The sequence below is a fragment of the Thamnophis elegans genome, chromosome 15 (genome assembly GCF_009769535.1).
Source record: "Thamnophis elegans isolate rThaEle1 chromosome 15, rThaEle1.pri, whole genome shotgun sequence".
Taxonomy (NCBI): Eukaryota; Metazoa; Chordata; class Lepidosauria; order Squamata; family Colubridae; genus Thamnophis; species Thamnophis elegans.
In genome coordinates this window covers 22,135,889-22,153,256 of record NC_045555.1, presented here as the reverse complement: position 1 = coordinate 22,153,256, position 17,368 = coordinate 22,135,889, and the positions used below count along the sequence as shown (strand labels likewise).

Here is a 17,368-nt window from a genome sequence, read left to right as displayed (position 1 = left end):
GATATGAGTGCATCCCTTCAGGGGCTCAATCTGTATACTCACCCAAATATTAATGTTGAGTTAAAACAATTCTGCAATATATCAGTGCAGGCTTTCTACAAATCTATCAACGTTTGTCTGATTCTCCCTTCGTTCCTCCACTGGTTTTCTTTGGGGGCAACCCTGAACTTTGGGATAATGTTCAACTCTACTAATGGTAGCGTCCAAGAAGGACTCCTTGGCTGAAGAGAACACCACATGTTGGTTGAAGAATCCTGCACTATTCTTTATATAGCTATTACACACACACACCGAGCAAAGAATTAAAAATGAAAATTAAAGTGCTATGCAGAAGCAGAGATGGATGGATGGATGGACGGATGGATGAACTACCAGGCAGGCAGACAGGAAAACAGACAGACAGAGATACATAAATGGGTAGATAGATATATAAATGCGTAGCTAGATAGATGGATAGATGAATGGATGGATGGATGAATGGATTGAGGGGTAGATGGGTAGGTAGGTAGGCAGATATATAGATAGATAGATAGATAGATAGATAGATAGATAGATAGATAGATAGATAGATGGATGGATGGATGGATGGATGGATGGATGGATGGATGGATGGATGGATGGATGGGTGGGTGGGTGGGTGGGTGGGTGGAGTGGTAGATGGGTAGGTAGGCAGGCCAGCATAGAAAGACAGACAGATGTCTGGATGGATAAGTAGGTAGGCAAGCAGAGACAGATGTATAAATGGGTAGACAGATATATAAATGCATGGATGGATGGATGGATGGATGGATGGATGGATGGATGGATGGATGGATGGATGGATTGAGGGACTGAGGGATAGATGGGTAGGTAGGCAGGCAGGCAGGCAGAGACAGACAGACATATTAATGGGTAGACAGATATACAGTATAAATGTATAGCTAGATAGATGGATGGATGGACGGATAGATAGACGGGTAAGCAGGTAGGCAGGCAGGCAGGCAGATGCATAAATGGGTAGACAGATATATAAAGGTGTACTAAATGGATGGATGGATGGATGGATGGATGGATGGACTGAGGGATAGATAGAGGGATAGAAACATAGATAAAAAACCATGAAGATGCGTTCTTTTATTGGAAAACAATAAAATCCTTGCTTTGTCCCTCATGCTGGAAGAAAGTGAAGGAAACACATCATTGTGGGGGAGAGTTTTATAAAGTAGACTCGTCTCTCAGACGTTTTCCTTCTCTTCCTTTCTTTAAGAGAGGTTTCCTCTATTACCTTCCCCTCCTTCCAGCAACCTCTTTAATATTCCCATCAGCAAATTGTTCACACCGGTCGAGATGACCTCACCGCCCTCCTTACATCTGACTGGATTTATATCAAAGCCAGTGGCAGGAACGTTTCCATACATGATGTGCTCCGAATGCACCAGAGATTCCCTGGGCATCAGACCACTGACAGCTCCTCCTGCGTTGTGTGTAAACCTTGACATCAGGTGGACTGGGAGGAAAGAAATGTGACTCTAGCAGCTGTCATGAATGGGAGACAGGAATAAACATCTTTAGCCATGAACGATGCTTCAATTTTTATCAGCAGCTAAGCTTCCACTACAGAAGGCGCTTTGCTGCTTTGATATTTGGGTGTTTTCTAAATCGTACTTCATTTTTCTTTGATGCTACTGCTCTTTCTGCCAATAAGTAGACTGAGATTTAGTGTTTAGAACGGGCTTAAATCCCCTTTAAAATACACTGAGGGTCTTTGAATAGCATACACAGTTATAATTGTGGATGTATTTCTACTTTTGCAGTATTAAGCCTCGGTTGGTGCAGCGATTAGAACCTAAGAGATCTCTCCCCCCCCCCCCATATCTGGAAAGGGGATTAAATTTGTGAGCTTTGTGTGCACACAATGATCTTTGAAGCTGGTGGAAGCTTACATCTAAGTAACTGCCGGATACAAATGAGAATCAGGAAATTCGCCTTTAGCATAATGGTTATACACAGCAATAATAAAACCAATGAATTAAAGGACAGAAAACCCCTTGCAATTAATATTTTATTTCCTGGCAGTCTTCAGAATCCTAGACATTACAAGCAAAAAATTATTATTATTATTGGACAGCAATTATTATTTTTAATATGCACACAGGAATCCCAGGGAAGACCTAGTCCAGTGATGGCTAACCTTTTTGTCCTCGCGTGCCAAAATTGTGTGCGTGATTTTGGGCTTGGCAGGCCTCCCTGGGACCAAGAACAGGACATGGGGGGGGGGGGTGCCGCACCTGCCATGACCCCTCCTCCCCTGTGCATGTGTGCGCCCCCCTCGCACATGCGCATGTACCACTCCACGCATATGCACGTCTCCTACATGTACAGCAGAGACCCAAAAATCAGCTGGCTGGCAGGAGACGCACACACCTGCATGGTTAAGCTGAGCTGGGCGACGGCTCGCATGCCCACAGAGAGGGCTCCACATGCCACCTGTGGCACGTGTGCCATAGGTTCACCATCACAGACCTGGTCTTAAGATAAATCTGTCAATTGCAGGAAATCTTCTATTTATGATCATAATTGAGCCCATAATCTCTGCTGCTAAGTGGGACAGTGGTTAAGTGAATTTTGTCCCATTGTATGGCCTTTCTTGGTGTAATTGTCAAGTGAATCACAGTTTAGTTGTTCACAGTTTTTAAGTGAATCTGGCTTCCCTGTGCACTTTGCTTATCAGAAGGTCATCAAAGGGGATCACATGACACCCCCCAGGACACTGCAACCGTCATAAATACGAATCAGTTGCCAAGCGTCTGAATTTGGATCACATGACCCATGGGGATGCCGCAATGGTCGTAAATGTTTCAGTGCCATTGTAACTTTGAACAACTACTAAATCTATAGATGGAAGCTGAGAATTATCTGTATGTCATTGAGTTACAATTCATATACCATATTTTTCGGTGTATAAGATGCACCAAAGTATAAGATGCACCAAGATTTTGAAGAGATAAACTAAAAAAAAAGTTTTTACACTCTGCAAACCTCCCGGCAAACTCCTCTGCACAGAAATTGTGGAGAAAAGTGTCTGAGTTTTCTTTCCAGCTATCTGAAGGCCAATAATAATATAACTGATGTTTCTTATTCACTGTGACGTTTCCCATTGCCATACAGAAGAAGTACAGAGGTAGTCCATCACTTATGACCATGATCGAGCTCAAATTTGCATTGTTAAGCAAGACAGGTGTTGAGTCTTGCTGAATGAAGTTCAGCCTCTTTTCTGCTTTATTTTTAGCTCCAAAAAGTGTGTTGGAGCACGCAGGATTTGGCAAAGAATTCGGTTTTCTTTTGCCAAAGATTATATTGTAAACATAATATTTACCTCACTGCTAAATATTCATCGTTGCCTCTGGGGAATTGTTTTTTTCTTCTGAGTTGCTTGGTATTCGTCTGTTTATTACTTGCTTTGGGTTTTTTTATTTTGCTATGCTACATTTTTGATAGTCACAGATCTTTCAACCTGCCTCATTGGTTTTAGAATCATCAAGCATAACATGAGGCGTCAACCAATAAATTTTCATTAAATAATAGCAAAAGTATTTCTTGGGAGAAAAATCATCCTCATTTATGTCTTGGAAATAGCCAAAGTGCACTTTGTTGTTGTTAGTTGTGAAGTTGTGTCTGATCCATTGCGACTTCATGGACAACATTCCTCCAGGCCTTCCTGTCCTCTACCATCCTCTGGAGTCCACTCAAGCTCATGCTGACTGCTTCGGTGACTCCATCCAGCCACCTCATTCTCTGTCGTCCCCTTCTTCTTTTCCCTTCAATTGTTCCCAACAATAGGCTCTTCTCCAGTGAGTTCTTCCTTCTCATTAGGTGGCCAAAGTATTTCAGTTTCCTCTTCAGGATCTGGCCTTCTAAAGAGCAGTCAGGGTTGATCTCCTCTAGGACTGACCAGTTTGATTGCCTTTCAGTCCAAGGGACTCACAGGAATCTTCTCCAGCACCAGAGTTCAAAGGCCTCAATTCTTTGGTGCTCAGCCTTTCTTATGGTCCAACTTTCACAGCCATACATTGCATACAAGTGTACTTTAGCAGCAGTGATTTTAGAGAAGATTTTTCACAGAAGATTTTTTGCTTGGTGACAATAGAAGATTGTTCAATTTATCTTTGGTGTGTTGATACAACACATTTAATTTTGGAATATAATTTAGGAAAAATCTTTATAACATCCGATCATAAATATATTGGATATCACCAATGTCAATATTAGCAATTCTGTCTCTGTGACCAGAACAGAGTCCAATTTCTATCTGTTCCTCCCATACAGACACTAAGATGTTTTTATTTGATCTTATTATTTATTTATCAAATTTCTACATCACCCATTTGTCTATGTGACTCTTTTTAAAGTTAGCTGCAGACTTTGTTTCGTTAGAGCGATCAGCATTTTTAATTTTTTTAAAAGTCCTGAATTAATACTATAAGATTTATTTTTATTTTTTGCTTTTTTGTGCCCTCACGTCATTGTTGAAATAAGATGAGATGAGATGGGATGGGATGAGACGGGACAGAATGAGATGAGATGGGGTGAGGAGAAGGAAAGGAGAGGAGGGAAGGGAAGGGAAGAGTAGAGTAAAGTAGAGTAGAGTAGAGAAGAGAAGAGAAGAGAAGAGAAGAGAAGAGAAGAGAAGAGAAGAGAAGAGAAAGAAGAGAATCTTTATTGTCATTTTTTACTGTGAGCACACTGGCAGACATCAAAAATAAAATTATGTTGCCAGCTCTAAAGTATATGTCTACCCACACACATACGTAAGACATATATGCTATGTGCAACTTCTGGCAACCATCAAAAGAGAGGGATTTTCAGTTAGAAAGACCACGTCTAAAGATGAAGGTCCAACTGAATTATTGTTAAAAACCTATATATAGGAATCTTCTCACCTAACAATAATCACCTGCTTGAAGTTAGATAAAAATCAATGGCACTCAAGGGAGGTGGGCTTAGTTCTCTTGTGATTACTTAGGGATTCTAGCAGGGGTGGTTTCCTGCCAGTTCTAACCTTTTCTATAGAAGAGGTTCCACAAACCTACCGTGCCATTTAGAACCGGTTCCAGCTCCCTCCCCCCACCCGTCTGCACCATGCTTGTCCTGCCCGCCGCTCACTGATTGGCTGGCTCACCAATCACCCCGCCCGCCTCTAAGAGTCCTAACTAAATCTTAAAGTCTTAAAGCTGTCAATTTGAACATCCCTGGGGTTTTTTTTTCTAAAGAGTTAGGGGTGCAAGGGTCTTGTATCTTGACAGCTTTAAGACTCACAAACTTCAATGCCAGAGTTCCTGAGCAAACATGACTGGAGGACGAATTCTGGGAGTTGACATCCACAAGTCTTAAAGCTCTCAAGTTTGAACACCCCTGGGGTTTTTTTCTAAAGGGTTAGGGGTGCAAGGGTCTTGTCACTTGCCTGCTTTAAAACTTGCCTGCTTCAAATGCCAGAGTTTCTGAGCCAACATTTTGGTTGCTAAGCAAGAGCATTGTTAAATGAGTTTCACCACATTTTACAAGTTGGCCACGCTCACCCAGCCAAATCACTCCCACTCGGTCACGTGGCCAGCAAGCCACTCCCACAAAGCAGGCCACACCTACAGAAGAGGTTCTAAAAAAATTTGAAACCCACCACTGGATTCTAGGCTAATTCCTCTCTTCACTCCACTCACCAGATTCAGTCATCTTTTCTCCTATAGGGACTGACTCAAGGTCCCTCAGATGGTTTGTACCTGATGAGTCTTGAATTTATAGTCTTCTATTTCTAGCCCAGTGCCTTAATCAATACACTAAATTGCTTCTCATAACAAAAAAGATGTATATACCATTTCATATATTGCTGTTCCATTTAATGGTGGGTGGGTGGGTTAAACCAAAGTAGCTTTTACTCTGCAAAAGTAGTTTTGATATCTGGCGGATCTGAAGGCTTGTATTCTGTGTGTTTGGGTGTGTAAGGTATTTATCATTGGAATCTAGGATTGTTGTCATATGTCCCCAAATTAGATTAAAGGCAATTATCCATTTATCCAATTATCCTATACTCTGTAGAAAAACAGCATATATCAAAATGTCACCAACCAAGGTCTTTCTAATTTACTTAAAACTTTTATATAGCTGCCTGTCTTATAACCAACTCTGAGAAGAACCCAATTACAAATTTTCCCTTTGATCCAGATTTGTTGTTAGAATAATTTTGAGACTGAAGGTAAAGGTAAGGTAAAGGTTCCCCTTGCACATACTGTATTTTTCAGAGTATAAGACGCTCTGAAATATAAGACACACCTAGATTTTGAGGAGGAAAACAAGGGAAAAATATCTGCCTCTGCCTCTCAGCAATTTGCCTCCTTGCAACAAATAGTACAGACAATACACTGTTTGTAGTGTTATATTTCAGACTATACTTGTACAGATGCTGTTAAAATTGATGTGCTTTCTGGAAGTGTAGTTATTCTCTGCTATTTAAAAGAATAGCACTTATTAAAACAATAGCAAGGGGCTCTTCAGATCAAGCATTTATTTTAAAAGGCTTCTTCATTTTGTTAAGTTGTGTAGAATTATAATAAAGCAGTCTTTAAAAAATAAGTCTAATAATTTGAACATTCTGTAGGCATTTATAGTTGTTGACTTACCTCCTTGCAACAAACAGCCTGATTAGCACAAGAAAAAAAAATCTGCCTCCCAGCAATTTGCCACATGGAGCAAACAGCAAGTTTCACTTTCAATTTCTCAGCTCATCAGCTGTTACAGGATACAGGGATTGCTATAGCTTATTGAAGCCTCCGCAAGCCCTTTTTGCTGCAAAGAGGTAAATTGCTGGGAGGCAGAGGCCAAAGAGTGGGAGCCAGTGGGTGGGTGGGGTTACTTTCAGTGTGTAAGACGCACCCAAATTTTCACCCTCTTTTTGGAGGGAAAAAGGTGTGTCTTATACTACAAAAAATATGGTATGTGCTAGTCATTCCTGACTCTAGGGGGCAGTGCTTATCTCTGTTTCAAAACCGAAGAGCCAGCGCTATCCGAAGATGTCTCTGTGGTCATGTGGCCAGCATGACTAAACGTCAAAGGCCCACAGAACACTCTTACCTTCCCATCAAATGTGGATTCTATTTTTTTTTTACTTTCATTTTTATGTGCTTTCAAACTGCTAGGTTGGCAAGTAATGGGACAAGTAATGGGAGCTCACTCTGTTATGCGGTGCTAGGGATTCAAACTGCCCAACTACGAACCTTTCTGATTGACAAGTTCAGCATCTTAGCCACTGAGCCACTGTGTCATTATTACCATACCTTAATTGCAACTGAAATCCCTTGGGTAAAAGGTTTCTACAATCCTTATCACATTGACAGATGCTATTTAAGACCAGGGCAATCCATATTTATACAGCTAAAGGGGGGGGGGGGGAATCTATATCCATGAAACAGCATTCTTTAGTTTGTAACCAAGAATTGGAGGATTCCTGGCCATTCCCTTTTCCCCCCCATCTTGTCCTTTTTCTGGTATATACAGGAATCTCAGCAGACCCATCTCGATTACAGCCACAACAACAAAACCATTAAAAGAGAATTAGAAACATAAATTTTCTGAAACTTATGCTTTAAGCACTGAATGTCTCATTAAGTCTATGAACTTCTAACCTCAAATTGTGTCTGCAAGTTGCCTCTAGTGGTTGTTTGAAAAGGAACGGGTGGGGGAGAGATAGGGAATATAGTGTCCTTCCAAGCCATTCAGGAGGAGAAATTAGATATAAAAAGAGCAAGCCTGTACTTTTTTCAGTCACCTAGTATCGATTTAATATTGATCCTAAGAAAAACAAGGCCAATTACGTGAGCTTCAATTAAGAAAAGGTTTAGGATTAGCACTCTTTTTTCCCAGTTGTTAGCCACTAATAGAAAAGAAGGAAGTCATACGTACTGGCTTTATTCCCTTTCAGGACCTATTCAAGGAATTTCTACTCTCGAGAAATATACCATATTTTTTGGAGTATAAGACACACCTTTTTCCCTCAAAAAAGAGGCTGAAAATCTGGGTGTATCTTATACACTGAATATAGCATTTTTTGTCTCCTGAAACCTTGCCCCCTTCACCAAAATGGCCCTGCATAGCCTTTAGGAGGCTTTTAGAGTGCTCCTGGGGGCTGGGGAAGGCAGAAATGAGTGAAAAATGGGGCATTTTTTGTTCAATTCCCCCCCCCCAGCCCACAGGAGCACTCTATAAGCCTCCTAAAGGCTATGCATGCCCTTTTTTGAAAAGGAAATGGGCCCGTTCTCACAAAAAAAGGGCCGTTTTGGGGAAGTTTGCAGATTGCAAAAACTTTTTTAAAAAATTTGCCTCTTCAAAACCTTGATGTGTCTTATACTCCGGTGCATCTTGTACTCCAAAAATATGGTACTTTTTATCTGCTAATACCATGTTTCCCCAAAAATAAGACAGGGTCTTATTTTCTTTTGACCCCTGAAATAAGCACTTGGCCTTATTTTCAGGGAGGTCATATTATTTTTGAGATGCAAGAGGTGGTCACCTCATGACTGCTGCTGTGTTGCAATATTTTGGGGGGCTTATTTTTGGGGGAGGGCTTATTTTACTGCATGTGCTCAAAAGCCTGATTGGGTTTATTATCCAGGGAGGTCTTATTTTGGGGGGAAAGGGTATGCAAGAAATGGAAAGATGAACTGCCCTTTCAAAAGAGTAATTTACTACTTCCTGGGAGTAGCAGATTAAGTAATTGCAGGAATGGAATGACTTATTTCTCCAAAAACTGAAAAGCTGGTTGCAAAAACCATCCTAGGGCTCAATTGGATTTGGCTTCATGTAGATGTCCAGCCTTGATGTGTGGATGCCCAGAAAATAAACATTCATGAATGTTATTCTTCTAAACAAACTCCTTGGGATTGTTTAGAACCTCCAGCAGGGGTGTCAAACTGAAAACCCAGGGGCTGGATCCGGCCCACAGGGTGCTTAGATCTGACTTGTGAGGCCACCCTGGAAACAACGAAGGACCGGCAGTGGTGTTTCTACCTGCAAAAATGGGCTCACAAGCTGTGTTTTTGGCCGCCACAGCCTCCTGCAACCCTCTGCCAGTTAAAACACAGTGCCCCCACCGAGCTCAATTTTCACTGTCAGAGGGTTGCAGGAGGCCGTGATAACTGAAAATGGAGCTCGGGAGCCCAATTTTTGGTGGCAGAATGATCAGGCCACCACAGCGCCACCAACACAAGTGACATCAATCTGGCCACACTCAACATGGCCATGCCCACCCCGGCGCCCCGAGGTCAAATACAACCCTGATGCAGCCCTCAATGAAATTGAGTTTGACACCCATGTTCTAGGCTCTTTCCTTCGTAGAGTTTCCTGTTACAGTTAAACAGTTGAGCAGTAAAGCACGGGGTGACTGTACCCTGCTTGCTCCATGGTGCTATAAACATAATTTCTAACATTTCTATATTGTGAAATTGAATCTTTTATTTATTCAACAACTTATATACTACTATAAGTCACAGAGTAATTCTTAGTTTTAGGGGAGATTTTAGACAAGTAATAAATTTAAAGAGAGACATTGAGCTTTTACCAGCTGAATCTGCAAAAGTAAAATGAATACTGCCTTTTCTGAAATTCAGGGATAAGCTCCCTTTTTTTTTGCTTTTTAGTAATTTCCCTTTATTTTAAAGGGATTCTTTGTGGAACTTTATGTTGCTATTGTAATACAGATACTGCATGGAGAAAAGTATCCTGCATAGCTTATTTTAGCATCTTGCTAAAAGCAAAAAGCTAATTAGCTGGAATAGCAGTGTGTTTACATCTCTTTTGTACTGGTGTTAATGAACACAAAGCAATATGCATGCATTTCTCTGAATGTATTTACTAGGTCACTAATCAATGCCTACAAATGTCAAGATTTATGGAAAGAGGTTATTTTCTGTGCTGAAAACATTATTTTCACTGTGAGAAAAGCACATCCAGAAATAACTGATCCAGCTGATAGCTTGAAAATTGGCCACCAATGTTTGCCTTTTAGAAGACCTCAAATACATTTTGGTTTAATCAGCTGTAAATATTTCCAGTCATGTTCCTTTCATATTGTTTCATTTCTTTGATTGATTTTTGTGACATCAAGTCAGACCCTTCTGGCCTCTCAACAGTGCAGTCCATATCATTGTAATTGACCATCCAAATTGTGGGGAGCTTGGTGCTGTCTGTGGTTGGTTGTTTTCTTGCAATCTTTCAATACCCAACTCAATAATATCATCAGTGCTAGAAGGGAGTAGGGTTTGCTTTTATTGTATATATTCATGGCTTGCCCTGTTAGTGTTGATGGGAACAGTTCCTCTTGGGAATCCCTTGATTAGGTTGGTGTTTATTGTCTGCTTGTGTCAAACGCCCTGGAAATCAGATGATCCAGGCAACTTAAATGGGTATAAAGATTTATTGAAAGCTTAAGCTCTCTACAAAAATCAAAATCTACTAATAGTCAAAGCAAATTGGTGGTAGATGAGAGTCAAAGGAATTCAAGGTGGGCTGGACTTAGATCTCTTGTGGGCATGAAGGACTCAAGACTGATGATGCATTTGACCCCTCCCTCAGGCTCAGCTTGGTCATCTACAGCTTGTTATTCTGAGCACTCAGATAACTCTGACAGGGCAAGTCACAAATATACAAGAGCAAACCCCATTCTCTTCTAGCATTGAATAACAAAATAAAATAGCAATAGCACTTAGACATATACTGCTTTACAGTGCTTCACAGCCTTCTCTAAGTGGTTAACAGAGTCAGTTTATTGCCACCAACAATTTGGATCCTCATTTTATCCACCTTGGAAGGATGGAAGCCTGAGTCAACCTTGAGCCTGCTGAGATTTGAACTGCCAAATTCCAGGCAGCTGACAGTCAGCAGAAGTAGCCTGCAGCACTGCATTCTAACCACTGCGCCACAGAGAGCAGGCTCATAGAGAGTTGCAAGAGAGCTTAGAGGTCTTCCAGTCCAACCCTCTGATCAAGCAGGAGACCCAATACCACTTCAGACAAATGGCAGTCCAATCTCTTCTATAAAAACCCCCAGTGATGGACCGCCCACAACTTCTGAAAGCAAGATAACATTGATGATGTTATCTAGTTGGATAATGAAACATCTGCAAGAAAACAACCAACTTCAGAGAGCACCAAGGATCCCATAGTTCAACCCTGAGCTCCAAATATTCTCTTCCATCACTCCATTCAGATTGTTGCTGGACTTTTTCTGTTTCTTTCTACCTTCCCCAACATTATAGACTTCTTCAGAGACCAATATCTTCACACTGTTTCATTACTAAGTATCACAGGTACTACAAGCAAGATTAATACTTATTTTCCATATTCATAATTTCTATTCTCCCTGGTAGGTTAACTGACCTGCCTTCTATTAACACCAATCTTGCAAACTTTGAACTGGCCTTGTTGTTTTTCAGCATTTAGTTATGTGGTTCTACTCAATTTCTCAAAATACTCGTCTTTGAAATGAGAAGATGATGAAAGTTGACACATGTCAAAGGGAGATGGCCTCACCAAATGAGAATTGTACCCAGATTGGTGAAGTCCTTGACTGGAGAACTTCCTCTCTCCCTTAATCCCAGGTATTTTCTTGCCTAATTCTAGATTCTGTCTGTAAGTACCTGCCTTGCCCCTCCCCCTTCAAAAAAGCGAAGGCTCTTAAAAACCTGGTATTTCAAAAGGAATTTTTTTTAATTGAAAAAAAGGTGAAAGCAAGTCAACATTCAAAGCTGGCGCTGGGACCCTCAGGCTATATAATCCATGAGAAAGGAACTTAGGAACCCCTCTCAAACGACCAATGTGGATTCCCACCAATCTGCAGGTGTGAAGATATTTTTGTACCAGCCTCTCTGAACAGCAGATAAGTAGGGATTCTCAGGATCATCTTCCAGAGATGCAACCCACATGGCTTCCCCCACCCCCTTTCATCCTCCAAAAGGTGAAGATTTTCCAGACTTCTGAGGAGGCAGCCCATGGTTATAAATCAGGTGAAAGGTTATACAAACAGGCAAGCAAGACCTAGGATACTTAGGATACATAGAAAAAAGAGAAAGAATAAAATATATCAAATCCAACCCCCCCCCCCTTCGTCCACCGAAGAATGATCTGAGACTCATCAATTAAGCAATGCAAATTTGTTCAACCCAGAAAGTCTCCATTTGGAAATCAAATGATCCTTCTCTTTTTCCTTCTCCATCTGGTTACTTCTTCCTCCCATCATCTCTCTCCCCTCCATTCTATTTATCTTTCACCACTTGTAGATTTCTAAGTACAGTCATACTTTAGTACTCAACTGCTTTCAAACTCATCAAATTTGGTAAGTATTTTGATGGGAAGATTTTTGCCCTGGTATTTGTCATTTGTTTGGTACTCGACGCACAAGCTGAAACTTACCAGTGTTAGTTGCGACTTGTTACCCTTTTCAGCTGATTTCTTTGATATCATATTTGTTTGGTACTCATCATTTTTGGTACTCATCACACCTCCCGGAACCAATTAGCAACAAGTACCAGGGTACCACTGTATATAGAGAGATGAGTTTTAACATATGGTGCTTGTCAATTGATTGTAATCAGAATCTTTTGGCTTGATCGTTCCTTTTGGGGATATGTGATTGCTAATTAAGGGAAGTATGTAATTAGACAAATATATGGACACATATAGAGTACATGTGTTTTAAATGTATATTTATTGAGAAAAAGAAAAATCTGTAAGAATGGTTTTAGCAGGATCTCTAGGCTGATGAGATGGAAGGAGAAGCTACACAATGCACAACAATTTTGTTTGTTAAAATATTTCCTGTCTACCCTTTCTTGTATCATCTTCCTTTTAGAGAAATGTTGTCATATGCTAAGCATTGTCATCTTTCTCCTTTGCCACTTAACAAGATTTTATTGGTCACGATGCTTTTCATTTTGCATTAAAGATATTCTCCCTTTCTGACTTCATATGTAAGAATGAGAACAGATTTTCCCCTTTCTTGCCTTCTTGTTTTGTTATCTATTCTTGGGCTCACAGCCATCAGAAAATGTAAAAATGTAAACTACAATGGCCATGACACCTATTAAACACAACGCTTGACTAGCAATTTTAACAAGGTATTTCACTGCATTTCATAATATACTGGCCTAATAGATATGTACACTGTTATATGAGAAATTGAGTTACAATATCGTTCTCTAGGGAGCTGAGTGCAGCATTTCTGTGAAGCTTCTAGCCAAATGATGGCAATTTCCTCCAAAGAAAAGAGATATATTAATAACAACCTGGTTTGACATTCTACAAAGTGGCATTTTTTCCTTAATAAGAGTTTTCCTTCACTATTCTGCTGGTTTTAAAAGGTGAAAAATAAGATCAAGAAGTAGGAAAAAAGTTGAGTTTAAAAAAGTATAAAAAAAACCCCAACCACTCATGAATTAGTTGAAGGTCTAAAAATCCAATATTTTCATTTGATTTGAATTTATGTAAATGTTCCAAAAGTTCCAAGGATACAATTCTGGAGTTCTTAAACAGATAGTTAAGTATGATATCTCTCATTAACCATTATTAAATTTTATCTCTATGAATTTTCTCAACCACCTTTTTTCAATTATTCAATCATGTCTGATTCTCAAAGATTGCCTGGACAAGGCCCTGTAGTTTTTTTTAGAAGTGGTTTGCCATTGCTTCCTTCCCAGGGCTGAGGGAAAGTGACTGGCCCAAAAACCATTCCGCTGGCTTTGTGATGAAGATGGGACTAAAACTCACACTCAGTTTCTAGCTTGATGGCTTAACCAAACTGGTTAAATCCCCATTTAAAGCCAACCAAAGCTCTAAGTATTTCAAGGAAATTCTACAGTTTAATTTACACTTGATAGAGAACTTAGTTATCTGCACCCACAGTATTAAGTATCTGGGGGTGCAGATAACTAACAATCTGAATTAGTCTCTGCATATGTCATCCTTAGTGAAGCATGCAAATCACCATCTGTATTTCCTGCCTTGGAGGAGGAGAGCACCTCTTCTTCTATCCTGGCCACTTTCTACAGAGGCACGATTGAGAGAGTTTTAATGAATCCCTTTTTGGTTTGGTGGCAGCACGCCTCAGATAGAAAGTCCATGCAGAGAGTGGTGAGGACAGCCGAGAAGATTATAGGATACTGGTTATAAGTGCTATGTGCTTAGAGCTCAAAGCATTGTGAGAGATCCCACACACCCACTTCATGCTTTGTTTCTGTTGCTCTCCTCTGGGAGGATGTTTCGAAATATCTACTGTATAGCAGGACTGCCCATTCTGTAACAGCTTTGTTCCTTATGCCAATCTATCTGGTACACTTGCAAGATTTGTTTTTCTCAGCATGTATATTATACATCCGAACTAGACTATGTTGTTTCTCTGTGTGATTTAATATATGTGGGTATATGCATGATTTTGTGTTTGTTTGTTTGTTTGTTTCTTTGTTTGTTCATTCTGTCATGGTCATGTAGTGTATATTGGAGGTGGTGACCCTTTGAGAACTGTATGCAATGAAATTTCATTTTAATGTACGATGATTAGTCTACAAAGTGACAATAAAGTTATTATTCTATTCTATTCCATTCCATTCCGTAATACATGCTACTCTACTCTACTCTACTCTATTTTCTATTCCATTTCCAATTCATCCTACTTCTACATTCTTCTCTATTCTACTCTACTCTACTTGTCTTTCTTGGGTCTCCTGATTTGGGATGAAGCCAGCTTTATCTTGTAGAGGTTAGAGGCATTACCACTACTCTAAGTTTCTCACCAACTTCTCTGACTTATTTTCCTATTTTAGGAGATTTTTGAGGGGCAAGGTCTAATTCACCTCTGCCCACCCAAAGCCTCCCAGATCCTTCCAAAAGATAAAAAAGTTCAGCCCTCCCCATTATCGTGATCACATCACTGATCACACTCCCTGCAGCCTCCAAACGCAACAAAATTAAACATGGCAGGAAGGTCACCACATCTGCTGGACAAAAGCAGAGGGCTGGTAGGTTAAAAAAAAAACCACATCCTCTGAGCGATCACGCTGGATGCATGGTACAATTATGTAATCATTCAGAAATAGTTCTGAATAGGTGCTTCGGAGTCCAAAGATAGAACTCACTGCAATTCTGTCAAGTTACTGTGTCTGTTCCCAGGATTTCACATCGGTTTTGACATGATTGCAGGAATGAGCATAGACTTTTTTGAGGACCTGCTGACAAATGCTCATGTGTTTCTCTTCAAACCTAGATCACTGCCCAGCCCTAGTGGAAAAGACATTTTATTACCTTTGACATGATGAAACAATGAGCAAAGAAAATTGATGATATTAAAGGGAAAAGGGAAGACAAAGGGAGGGAGGAAAGCAGAGGAAGGAAGGAAAAGAAAGAAGGAAGAGAAGGAGGGAGGGAGGAGGAAAGCAGCGGAAGGGAGGGAGGGGGAAAGGGAGGGAGGTGGGAGGGAAGAAAGGAAGGAAGGGGGGAGGGAGGGAAGGAAGGAGGGAAGGAAGGAAGGAAGGAAGGAAGGAAGGCAGTCTTTTTAATGGGACCACCGATTTTAGATGGTCATATCTCTTTTCACCCTTTTGCGTCTATAATCTTCTCCTTTTGATCCTGGATCTCACTTATGTTTTCTAAATTAAATGATTTTTAAGAAGTGAGAGGAAAGTTTTGTAAAGTTAAAAGTCAATTTTTTTGGGGGGTGGGTGTAATTTTTCCCCCAACCTCATTCAGCATGCTGTTTTCAAAATGATGTATCAAATTAAATCCAACCAAGTGCCATATACTGTATTTCATACACTAGTATATGCTTTGCTGTTGAGGGATTTTGTAACTTGTTAGCTAACATACCGTAGTCATTTTGTATTTTACTTAACATAGTTACTCCCTATTTTAATTTGACTTACTTTTCTCTCTTTCAAAATGGTAATAAGGTTTTATGAAAACCATTAAAGTAGAATGGGGGGAATTTTTATGGATGGATTGATAGCATCTAACATTGCTAAACTGAAGAGATAAGCTACAGAAGGATGCGTGGATACTGTCTGCTTGCAAGGAAAAATCTGTTCACGGTAACACATCTGGTTTGTTTCTTCATGAATTTCAAACAAACTTTGTAGCTGATTGACTGGGCAAGGAGAGGTTACTCTTATCTTGTCCAACCAACTGTCCTCCTTCATTTTTCTTTCTTTCTTATGTTAACTATAGTGCATTACTTCATTCCCACTCACGCTAGTAATACTATTACTAAATTTGCAGATGATACAACAGTGGTGGACTCTCATCTCCGGGGGGGGGGGGTGAGTTTGCCTATCGAGATGAGGTGGACAGGTTGCTTTCGTAGTATGGAGATTTGGTCCTTAACACCAATAAGACCAAGGAGCTTATAGTGGACTACAGAAGGAATAGATCAGACATCCATCCCTTGCTTATCAATGGAGACCGAGTGGAGCAAGTGGCTAGTTTTAAGTTTTTGGGTGTTATCATAAAAGAGGACCTGACTTATATAGCACCGGTTATGCACAGTATATATGTGACTGTACGAATTGAAAATGGAAAATAAAAACACATTTACTGAGATAAAAGAGGACCTGACCTGGGGTGCTCACATTGCAGCACTGGTCAAAAGGGCCCAGCAGAGATTATACTACCTGAGACTTCTCAGGAAACAACAACTGACTGAAAAACTGCTATTGACCTTCTACCTCTGCAACATAGAGAGCATTTTGACTTACTGCACCTGTGTATGGTTTGCCAATTGCACAGTGGCAGATAGGACAGCACTCCAGAGGGTCAACATCATTGCCCAGAGGATCACGGGTTGCCCTCTCCCCTGTTTGGAAGAGCTTTATAGCTCCCGCTGCCTTAAGAAAGTTCAAAACACTCTTTTTTTTCTCAGAATTTTTTTTATTTTTTATTCTCTTACATAACATTTTAAGTATTCATTCACATAGTTGTTATTCTTCTATACATTTATCATTCTTATACATTAATTATTTCATTTAATAGGTTATAATATACAATTTAGATTGCTTTATTTACCATCCCTTCTTCCTTTTGTAACACCAACTCATTTTCCCTTTCTTTTCTCCCTCCCTCCCTTCTCTACTTTCTTCCTTCTTCCTTTCCTTCCCCTTCCTTCTTCCCTTGCCTTTCTCTCGCTCCTCCTCTTCCTCTTTCCCTTCCTATCCTCTCTCCTTCTCTTCCTCTCCCTTCCATTCTCCTCTCCTTGCATCTTTCTTCTTTCCCCCATCTTCCTTTCATGTTCTCCTCCTTTCTCTCTTTCTTTTCTATTATTGTAGGTATCACTTTCCGGCCTCAGTTTATAATTCCTTCGGATGGTA

At 40.3% G+C, this 17,368-nt stretch overlaps 1 protein-coding gene across 1 annotated transcript in view; it reads right to left on the bottom strand.

The window, feature by feature from the left end:
• Window positions 1–17,368, bottom strand: part of LOC116518724 (calcium-activated potassium channel subunit alpha-1-like) — a 354,617-nt gene that overhangs the window by 158,606 nt on the left and 178,643 nt on the right. The gene's annotated exons all lie outside the window — the stretch shown is intronic.